Below are 10,089 nucleotides of genomic sequence, written 5' to 3'. Positions count from 1 at the left end.
AAGCAAATTCAAGTGATTTTCTTATTTGAGTTCAAAATGGGTCATAAAGCAGCAGGGACAACTGGCAACATCAGCAATGCATTTGGCCCAGGAACAGCTAACGAATGTACATTGCAGTCGTGGTTCAAGAGCTTTGCAAAGGAGACGAGAGCCTTGAAGATGAGATCTTGAAGACAAGGAGCATAGCGGCAGGCCATCGGAAGTTGACAACAACCAGTTGAGAGCAATCATTAAAGCTGATCCTCTTAAACTACATGAGAAGTTGTCAAAGAACTCAACGTCAACTACTCTATGGCCATTTGGCATTTGAAGCAAATTAAAAAGGTGGAAAAGCTCCATAAGTAGGTGCCGCATGAGGAAGAATCACCATTTTGAAAGGTCATCTTCTCTTACTCTATGCGACAATAATGAACTATTTCTTGACTGGATTGTGATGTGTGATGAAAAGTGGATTTTATATGACAACTGGTAATGACCTGCTCAGTGGTTAGACCTAGAAGAAGCTCCAAAGCACTTCCCAAAGCCAAACTTACACCAAAAAAGGTCATGGTCACTGGTGGTCTGCTGCCAGTCTGATCCACTACTGGTTTCTGAATCCCAGAAAAACCATTACATCTGAGAAGTATGCTCAGCAATTGATGTGACACACTGAAAACTGCAACACCTGTGGCTGGCATTGGTCAACAGAAAGGGCCCAATTCTCCATGACGTGCCTGACTGCACGCTATACAACTAACGCTTCAAAACCTGAATGAACTGCGCTATGAAGTTTTGCCTCATCCATCTTGTTCACTTGGCCTCTTGCCAACTGACTACCACTTCTTTAAGCTCTCAACAACTTTTTGCAGGGAAAATGCTTCTACAACCAATAGGATGCAGAAAATGCTTTCCAAGAGTTTATCAAATTCTGAAGCATGGATTTTACGCTATAGGAATAAGCAAACATATTTCTCATTGGCAAAAATATGTTGATTTTAGTGGTTCCTATTTTGATTAATAAAGATGTGTTTGAACCTAGTTATAATTTAAAATTCATGGTCTGAAACCACAATTTCTTTTGCATCAAACAAAATAACTACAACAATAATAAATCTTTTTTTGGATGTGGAATCAGATTTCAATTACAGCACTAAGTTTATCAAACTTACAACACCTCCCTTCTGGTCTCTGAAGTTTGAGCTACACCTTCTGAATTCTTTCAGGCAGCTTGATGTAGTAAAAGAAACCCTAGGACTAACTATGCCACTAATATCAACAATCTTGGGCAACTCAATTAACCTCTTTAAGCCTCATTTCTTCACATGAGATACGGTACTGAAGAAGATGCTCTCTACATCTCTTTCCAAATCAAACACTGTTTACTTCCACAGGAATTTTTCTCTGAGCCCTGTACCTCATCTGGGCCTTGGGCTGCTGCATGAAAGGACAACTAGAACATGACCCAAGACTATCTTACTACCAGCACAATTTCTGTAAAAAGACTTTCTTGATAAAACCAACAAGGAAAGCTGATGCATCTGAATTCATTCTGGAGAGCACAGCTAAGCTAGAATCTTTCTTGACCAGATAAAATGCCACCACATGCCATCTTTATTTGGGTGCTGGTCCTGAGAAAGAGTGTGATAGGATGCTATCTAGGTGAGTTTAATGCTACTAAATATTCTTCCTGAACTTAAGGAAGGGTGAAATGCTTAGATGGTTTCTATCTTAGAGGACAGAGGATAGAGACATGTCTGTCTTGTGGAAATACATATTTGGATTTAGTTCTGCAGTAACATTGGCATCAGGAAATGCAGACTCTTTGCCTTCAAGCCGTTACAAATTTCACTGCTGACTCACTTATTTGTGGTGACAAAGACAGACTCAGCAGGACAGAAACCTTTAATATATTTTTCATTTTGTAGAATGCCTCAGATTATAGTTGCTAGTTATATAACATTGTTCAGTTATGCATTTTTAGATAATTGGTTTGTATGAGGATCTCTACTGTTTATCAATATTGAGTAAGTAATTTATGTTTATGGATTTTGTTTGTATACATGAAGAGGCTTGGTGAAGTGGAAACAGTATGGACTTTTGAGTCAGGCAGATGAGTTCAAATTTCAGATCCACCATTTTGTAAATGTATGGCTGGAAATAAATACCTAACCTCTATAAGAATTAGTTTCCTAATCTAAAAATAAGTATAATAAAACCAAGGTCAAAATTGTTGTGTGGCCAAATGATATAAGGTATGTCAAATTCATAGCATAGTTCTTGACATTTGGCAGCTGGTAAAAAGTAATTGTTGAATGAATGAAAGTTAGTTCCCTCAATCTCTTCTGAAAGTTCTGAGAAATGAAATATGGCCTCAGTAGCAGGTATCAGTTTGCCTGTTCTCCTGCACTCATTCCTCATCCAATCTCAGGCACTTTTTTCCTCTGAGAATTGTAGATCAAAGCTAGGCTTGAGAACTATGGCAAAAATCCCTTTGGATTTAATTTAATACACACTTATGTTTACTTTGTGCTAGGGACTGTGCGATTTTTCAAAACAAAATCCCTTCCCTCAAGTAACTCCCACTTGAGCAGAATGTAATGCCCTTGTACAGACAGTGAGTCTTTTTATTTTTTTATCATCAGTGTGCTTGTACATCCTGCCTTATGTGAGTGATACCAGGCAGTAATACCAATGCAAATTTAATAACCTGAGACTGAGAATAAATAAGAGAAAATCTTTTAACCCCAATTGCCTTAATCTAATATTAGAGACATAATAATACAAGAGAGAATTTACTCAATAATGTCGAAATACCAAGAAACAGAAGCAGCACCCTAAACTAAATGTGTGGGGTTTTGTTTATGATAGGTCATACATTTTTTTCAAGGAGTATCACCTATTTTAAAAGATTTCTCAAGTTTGATATAATATTTTGCTCTTCTTTATGTCCAAAAAGAATGAGAGGGGAAGTGGAATTTTATTCCATTATCACTGATACAAATTTTTTATTAAGAAAGTAAAAGCAAGAGATTTCCTTGGATCAGAAAAGAAAAATAACATAGTATTGAATGAGGGAGTGAGGAAAGGGAATAGAAAGAGATGATAAAGGTAAATAAAATCACTAAAACTAAAATTATAATAGAATGGGAGAGCCTTTTGTTTGGTCAAATAAATATTAGGCTATATGTTTAAAAACAATAATGGTAGTTATTAATTTTTCAAAGGTGACCTTAAAATTATGTATCTAAATCTACTGCCTCTTTCTTCTACACTTTCACTTGGTAGCCTCAGGAAGCATACACCACGCTCACATGAAGAGGCGGCCAGGGCTGCCACAGAACAGGTAGAATGGCCCAGATGATTAGGGCAGACATGGAACACAGCTGGGAAGCCCACAATTCAAGAGGGCAAATTGTCATCTGATTCAGGAACTCTGGAACTGCCAATTGTCTGATTGAGAAACTGACATGGTTGTGTTTATTCTGAATAGACAGCCCTGAAAGGTAAATAAACAGGACAGAAACAGATTTTGGATTGAAACACACCTGAGTCTGCCTCTTGGTAGTTTTGTAATCCTTGGGGAGTAATTACTTGTCTTTGAAGCTTGATTTTGTTTTCTGCAAAATGGAGACATAATGTCTGAGTCAAAGTGTGACAATGGCATGAGATGGGGTATAATATAAAGCACTTGGAAAATATGAGATGCACCATACACTGTAGTTCCTTATCTTTTCCTTAGGCCTGGGAACTGAGAAGGTGCTTAGTAAATATTTCTAATATTAAATTGAATATATAACTCTCAGGATGGTTATGAGGATATACTTTTTAGCACATATATATATTTATTTTTTAAAGATTTATTTTATTTATTTCTCTCCCCTTTTCCCCATTGTCTTCTCTCTGTGGCCATTCGCTGTGTGTTCTTCTGCATCCACTTGCATTGTCACGCGGCACTGGGAAACTGTGTCTCTTTTTTTGTTGCATTATTTTGCTGCATCAGCTCTCCATGTGTGCGGTGCCACTCCTGGGTGGGCTGTGCTTTCTTCATGTGGGGCAGCTCTCCTTGACGGGTGCACTCCTTGCACACGGGGCACCCCAACACGGGGATGCCCCTGCATGGCATAGTGCTCCTTGTGTGCAGCAGCACTGCGCATGGGCCAGCTTACCACATGGGTCAGGAGGCCCTGGGAATTGAACCCTGGACCCTTCATATGATAGACGGAAGCTCTATCAGTTGAGCCATGTCTGCTTCCCTTTTTTTTTGGCACATATATGACAACAACAGCAACATAATACAAAGCCTGACATATGAAGGGGTCAGTAACTGTTAGCTGCCTTTCTCCCTCATCTATGAAATAAAATGGAATGGGTTGTGAACTCTAAGGACATTGAAACAGAGGCAGAAAGAAGATGGAGTGGTAATTACAATAATGGATGGAACCTAAGGAGAAAATGTAAGCGGACTCACGTTTGAAGGCAGAATGAAAGTGCCTGATGTGAACGAATGACTGAAAATCAGAAAGCAGTAGGTTACTGCATAGTAGAGGAGAGGGAAGAATGTCAAAGAAAGGCAGGAAAGCAGGAAAAATAGCTGAGCTTTCTGACAATTTAAACATCTAAAGGAACGGGTGAATGGTGGATAGATAAATATCTTTCTAACTCGGCTTTCAACTGATGTCTTTATTATTGTTATTATATTGAAAATAAAATTTTATATTTTGATTGACTTCTCAATGTATAGTTCAAAGTAATACCAGTTTTTAATTTAATTTAATTTTTTAATTTAATTTTTTTCTTATGTGATGCCAGTTTTTAATGACAAAAATCTGGTTCCACTGAAACTGCATAATGCTAGAAAGAGCTATCACTTTTTTCAGAAAGTAGGTAAACAGCTGGAAATAGAAAGCAAAACTTTCCAGCAGCATGGTAACTTAAACTGCAGACTTAACAGGTCTGTGATGTTTACACTGAAAATGGCACAAACATTAGCTGGTCACAGAAATGAGAAATGGGAAACAAGATTTTAACACCAAAAGGAGCAATATATGTACTGTAAATACAATAAACCACAAACATAGCTATTGGATTTTAAAGGATAATTACAGAAAAGGGAACCAAATATTTTACTCAAATGCTTTTTCTGTGGAGACACAAATATATATATATATTTGCCCAAAATATGTTTTATACAGATAAATGCTTCTCAGTTAAAGATGGGACCAAAGCTAGAGTTTTAACATAAAACAGTCTTTCATAAGACTATTTGTCCCCCTGAATTTTTAATGTAAGGTTTAGTGCCTTAAATGCTTTCCATATATAATCACCTGAAATTCTTTTTTTATAGATATAAATAAAGTAGGCATTTTTTCAAAAGGGTTTGCAGGTTAAACAAAATTTTTCTAAGATGCCGTACACATTGAACTTATGACAAGTCCCAGTAAGAATCATTATTAATAAACATATCAAAAAGACCTATATGCCAGATTTTCCTCTTTATAGTAAATAGTTTTCTGATTTCCAGTTTTCAAGTGTTTCAAGTGCACAAGAAAGATTTTACTTCTTAAGTACTTTTATGTTAATAGAAAATCTGATTTAATATATATGGTAATCACCATGTGTTGCAACCATTAAGACATATATATATATTTTTAATTGAGAATGTCACACTAATAGCCACTCTCTATAATACAAAGCACACAATTATTTTCGTGATTTTTACAAATCTTCTTTCCAGGTGTAAATGCAACAAAAACTCCTAAAACTTGGAGAAGACTTAAAACGCATTAAAGTCTGACTTTGAATTTGATAGTATTTCCATTTTGCCCTAAAAAAGAACTTAAAAAATATGCCCTTGCTAGAATAGACCACCTTGCTAATATTAAAAATTAGTGAGGGCAAGAAAGTACATCACTGGTGTTTAAAATTTTTGTAAATATTTATCACACAAAATCATTTAAAAAAGTTCAAAGAAAAATAAAACACCAAATCATTAGAAAAACTTTCAAAGAAAAACAAAACAACAAAAAATCCAAAAATAATGGTGGTGGTCCCTAATCTATTTTGAAAGTGAATAACTTAGACTATGATAAAATATTTTTTTCATTCATAGTAATCATCCTCCCCTCAAATGCGCTTTAGAAAAATGCATGAAACAGTACGATAGCAAGACTCAAAGCACACCAACTGTATTTTCAAGAACAAAACAAACTCTAATGCTGAAAGATATCTTATAGTAAAAACCAGATTTCCTTGGGGACATCAGTCAATACACTTGCAATTCATTATGATGACGTCTCTTTTCTATATGGGGAAAGTCTGCTCCATTTGAAGTTGCTATTCCACTCACATCATTTTCTGTTCCTTTCCTAGAAGACTTGCCTTTAGTAGCTATTGGTTTCCTCTTCACAGTTCATGCCTGAAAACTAGAATATTCCTTCCACCTCCAAAGCTGGAAATTAATGAACTTCCACGTCATGAATACTAGAATAATGCAAATGGATGCTGGAACAGCAAGTCTACCCGCCAGCACATGGAAGTTTCCAGTACTGAAATTCAGCTTCTGATTCTCTGCTCTTACAAAGCCAAAGCCAACAGTGAATACCAAAAAAATTAAAGTCAGAAGTCTTCCAAAAACAAACAGGATTGTCCGCAGAGAAAATCCTTTCTGATATTTTTCATCACTAAAATAAAGCAGGCAGGAAATATGGAAAAGAAATTCAACAAAATAATGGAGCATCAAAAGAACAAGTCCAAGATGATTCAAATTCAAAAGATACTCTCCTGCAATGGGAAAGAGGGAAAGACCAGTGTAGACAGGCTGACATGGAATATCTTTTTTGGGTTTCTGGAAGAAGAATTTGGGAAAAGCATGAAATCAGTAAGCTAACAGTGATTATATAGAAAAAATAGGGCTGCCACAAGGTATTTAGGCCTGAGATGTAGTTTTCAGAGAACAGATTGAATGTGCCCCAAATACAAGATAAAAGGTAGATTACACTAAGCTGGCCAGATCATTAAACTGGCTGTGTTTCATTTTGGAGAACGTATTTACCTGTTAATTTTATCTACTACTTACTCTTGACTTATGGCATGAATAATTATTGCCACTAGCAGGGAGAAGAAAACTGTAGCCAAATCTTTTGCTACCATAGTAATAAAGGACTGATGCTTCAGTAGCTTCCTCTTCTACTGGGTTCCTGCTCTTCTGGGCTGGTCACTGACAAGCAGTTGCTCCCACCTACCCCTGGCTCTGGTTCACAACCCAGCTGCAGCTGGGTTCCACCTCCATTTATTATTATTATTTTTTGGTATTTATTTATTTGAGCATTTATTTATTTTTTTATTGTATTTTTTTGAAGATACATAGATCACAAAAAATATTACATTAAAAAATATAAGAGGTCCCCACATTAATGTGGTTTTCCCTATGAGGTTTCACCTCTGATGACCTGTTTTCTTCATGTAGTCATCATGAATAAGATCAGTTAGCCTGTTACTTACCTCAAAACAGTTAATTAAAAAACATCAGCAGTGAATGTGGGTACGATGGGGGAAGAAGTATAATTGTCAGTGCTAAGAGGAGACAATGAAGATTTTGGTGGGACCCAAATTAAAGCATTGTGGAATGATGATGGTTTTTAGGATAGAAAACACTAATTAAAGCCTTCGTGTATTTATCTGGAATTTTAGAAGATAGACTGTATTAAGGAACAGATAAGTAGCTTTCTCAGTATAGAATTGCCACATTAAAATTTTATACCACTTATGAAAACATACAAACATGATGCTATGGTTCTCTAAAAACACGTTTAAATTCAAAACATATGTTAAATGAGAAAATTAAAATCAAATTTCAACCCAAATAGTTTGCTATATTTATTGGAGGATTTTTTTTTTTTTTACAAAAAAGAAAGTGTAGAAAAATATAGATTTTAATACTAATATGCCACTCCTTTCACTTGGGTGAAAATTTTTTATGTTTTTTTAAAAATTGCATGCATCTTGTGAAATAGGATTTGTCCTCTTGTCCTTAGCATGATAAAGCATTTCTATAACCTTCCAGGGTTCTCCCTCCAGAATTCACTCTAGTTTGTGTTTCATTCATCCACCAGATCTTCTTAATGTGTGATGCCCAGGACAGAACACAGCATTCTTGGTGGGAGTCTAGAATGATAATATCTAACTTGTACTTTAGGAAGATTAATTTGGCAGCTGTGTGTATAATGAATTCATGTCAGCAAATGTTTACAATATTGTTAAAGTTGTATAAGGATGCATTTTTATTGCAAGAGTTTGGCTTCTTCTTTTGGGGATTTCTATTTGGCCTCACTACTTTTCTACCTTTAAAAAGCCTGTGCTTAACTTGAGGCTATCTTTATGTCTTGATTATTGCGATGGCCCTTGGACTAACTGTGAGCTCCTGGAGGAAAGCATCACCCACTCTCCTCTCCAGTTTTAGGTGCAAGCAGATTTTCAAAGACTGATTATATAAACCATTCAGTATTCTAGGCTGTATATGGCCTGAGCATGAATGGGAAAACAAGGGGAATGAAAAGCAAGCACTGGAGAAGAATGAGAAAGAAGGGAAGAAAGGATAAGACAGAGAAGCAAATATCAACAAATGGGTCAATTGTTAACCATTATTCAACCATTTATCCAAATATGTCTATTATTATGTAATTTTTAATCTGCAAATGATGGTTTCACCTAGAAAAATTCTACTCTTTTAGTTCTTTAAGACAACTTAGAAACACATTTTTTCTGAACTACAAATAAAGTGTTTCAGTATTTTTTAAAACAAAATTTGAAAACATATAAAAACACAACACATTGTCTTGATACAGCATCATGTTGTTCCTTCTTCTATTAAAGCTGTATTTACTTAATTAATTCCCTCTTTCAAATATTCTTCTGATCTCAGTTCAAACATCCTCAGAGAAGCCTTCTCTAACCTCCCCAATAAATAAAAATCTCAAAAAGTGGCAAATCATTTTTTCCACAGCTTTATTATATGTATAATTTGACATTTTAAAAATTATTTTTATTATATTCATCTCCTTCACTACACTGTGAATTCATAATGGCAGGGATTATGTCTATTTTTTATCACTATTTTATCTTCACACCTAGTAAGTACCTGAAATATAGTGGGTATTCAGTAAATTTTTGATGAAATAATGAAATTTCTGATGATTTTGCCAAAGAAAACAGAAATATATCTGTTGAATTTGAACAAAAAATTTGGAGACTGGTGGATGACCAAGAAACCCACTGTGTGAGTGGCTGAATTACAATATAAATTGAATTCCCAACCATGCAGGGTGTCTGCTGTTCAAATGAGGACATTGATTACAAAGAAATGGGATACTGAAAATTGGAATGGAGACATACGGGCTGATGATGATGTTGGAGAAATTGAAACCTTAGCTTCTACTAAGTCTTCTTTGTCAGATAAGTATGTAAAGGTCTGGCCTGAAGAATCAGCCATCTAGCTTCTTTCTGATGAGATTAACCTTACAGTGTCTAATAAACCTGTAACTGCCTCTCTTGAGGATATAGCCCTTGCACCTATCTCAAAAGAGATTAACACTTTTTCCAGATGAAATTGTAATTTGGCTTATAAATTACTACTAATTCCTGTCATGACCACCCTCACTACCCCTCTTTTCCTAGACTGATAACTAGACTGAACTCCCAACAGGCTCTGAAAGGTGAGATAAAAGTGTGACCCATGAGAAGGTATACCATACTACAAAAGAATTGCATGAATTTTCCCATTTATATAGATGAAAATCAGGAGAATATGTGTAAGAATGGATACTAAGTTGTGTGAGAAAATGCTAGGAGGAACATAAATTTGGATCAGGCTGAATTTATTATATGGGTCTGCAAAGCAGATTATGAATTCAATGAAGTGTTAGACCTGGTATAATGTAAATGAGGGAATCTAAAGGCTTAGAAAGTTATTGAATGTTAGAGTGGATTTATCATATAAGACGTACTCACCCACCCCAGGTTTGTCCAGAAGATTCACCTTTCACCATAACTTTGAAAACTAAATTTGTGAGAGCATCTCTATAATCCATTAAAAGCTCTATGGTTGCTCTTCTC

The 10,089-nt window shown here is 35.6% G+C and overlaps 1 pseudogene; it reads right to left on the bottom strand.

Moving 5' to 3' along the window:
* Positions 1–6,388: 6,388 nt before the first annotated feature.
* On the bottom strand, positions 6,389–9,466 carry LOC101417366 (translocating chain-associated membrane protein 1 pseudogene; annotated as a pseudogene).
* Positions 9,467–10,089: the final 623 nt, after the last annotated feature.

The sequence above is a fragment of the Dasypus novemcinctus genome, chromosome 1 (genome assembly GCF_030445035.2).
Source record: "Dasypus novemcinctus isolate mDasNov1 chromosome 1, mDasNov1.1.hap2, whole genome shotgun sequence".
NCBI lineage: Eukaryota > Metazoa > Chordata > Mammalia > Cingulata > Dasypodidae > Dasypus > Dasypus novemcinctus.
The sequence above is the reverse complement of the archived record's forward strand: the minus strand, read 5'-3'. Positions and strand labels throughout refer to the sequence as shown.